We start from the raw sequence: 1,482 nt of genomic DNA, 5'->3' as shown, positions 1-1,482 counted from the left end.
TGGAATAAAGTAAATGGAACTACACAGCTTATGCCAATAAAAACTTTGGCTCAAAGTAAATATAGTAATACAGTTGATAATTGTATTTAATCAATTATAGGAGATAAAACTCTACTGTTCTCATTGAATGAAGCTTAACTTTACCTGGGCAGCCTGTACTAGGCAGCTCACTATTGTACTGCAAAGACTTTAGAATGAATATTCATTGTAGTTACGGGGAAAAAAAAGGCAAATAATAAAGCAATATCATATTGAAGTGGAGCATTTTCCCAGGTTCCCTCTGCTGAGTTCATGCAAGATCCTGAGTGCACACCAAAAGGAGACAGCAGCTGCACTATGTGTGCACCTCCTCTCCTCTTCATTGAGCCATTTAGGGCACAGCTGCTATCAACATGTTTCACTTTTCCCTTAAATCACACTAGATTTTGTCATTTTCATCAACAGATCACGTCTAAAAATACCATCTGTGTAAAAGGGCATTGTTTACTTAATAGCAACAGTTGTCAGAATCTGTTCATTCTCAGTTACCAAACTCAGCTTTCTTTCAAAAACAAAGCAAAAAAAAAAAGATAAATCTCCTCTGAAAATCCTTGGGTTCCTGCTTCAAATCAAGTTCTTACCACTGCTGATTGGTGCAGCTTCAGGTTAAGCAAGCACTACAGTCTGGCTTGCACAGAAAATGTGCTTGCATTACCCCATGGTCACTCTTTCAAAAATCTAGCCTCTTATTCCTAGTTCATACTTTGGAGTTGTGCAGAAAACGTTGCAGTGTGTGCATAAAAATCCTCCTGTGGTCACAGCTCTTGATGTTGGGAGTATGAAGTCTGCAGAACAGGCTGGCCAGACAGAGGAGTGTTGCACAAACCCACAGCACCAGTTCCAGGCTTTCAAGCACTGCTGCCGACTGTTGACAAATCCCCTCTGGATGGGGGCAGTGATCCTCTGCGCCAGCCAAAAATGCGCACAAAACCCTGCCAACCAGCACCTGTCGGAGCAGCAGGGAATCATTTTGCCTCCTGCAGCCAAATTTTGGAGCAGCCCTCATCTCTTATCAACTTCGCATGTTTTCTGGAGGTGTTGGCATTGTTTGCTCCCTGACCGGGGCTCTGCTCCATCAACTCACCCCATCAGCGGTTCCCATGGATCCTTCAGCAGAGCGGGGGGCAGCTGTATGGGTTTGGCTTCTGACTGGTAAATCTGCAAAACCAGCACAGGGAGCAAACCAAGAAGAATCCTTGCCTCGTCATGGGTTTTTCTGGGTACTCAGGTGCTGAAGAGAAGAAGTGTCCCTCATCTCAGGCATTTCAACTGCAAGAGCTCCATGGCCCCAAGCCAGGTGAGGGCTCAGCAGGGCAGGACCCGCTTCCCAACAGAAAGACTGCAAAAACGAGGACTGAGAGGCAAACAAACTTCTGTCATTTAATAACCACTTTCTTCCACAAGCATGCAACAGCAGTTAATGTCTACAAAATAAAGAAACCC

This window comes from Mesitornis unicolor, unplaced genomic scaffold (genome assembly GCF_000695765.1).
Source record: "Mesitornis unicolor isolate BGI_N332 unplaced genomic scaffold, ASM69576v1 scaffold50691, whole genome shotgun sequence".
Lineage (NCBI taxonomy): Eukaryota > Metazoa > Chordata > Aves > Mesitornithiformes > Mesitornithidae > Mesitornis > Mesitornis unicolor.
The sequence above is the reverse complement of the archived record's forward strand: the minus strand, read 5'-3'. Positions refer to the sequence as shown.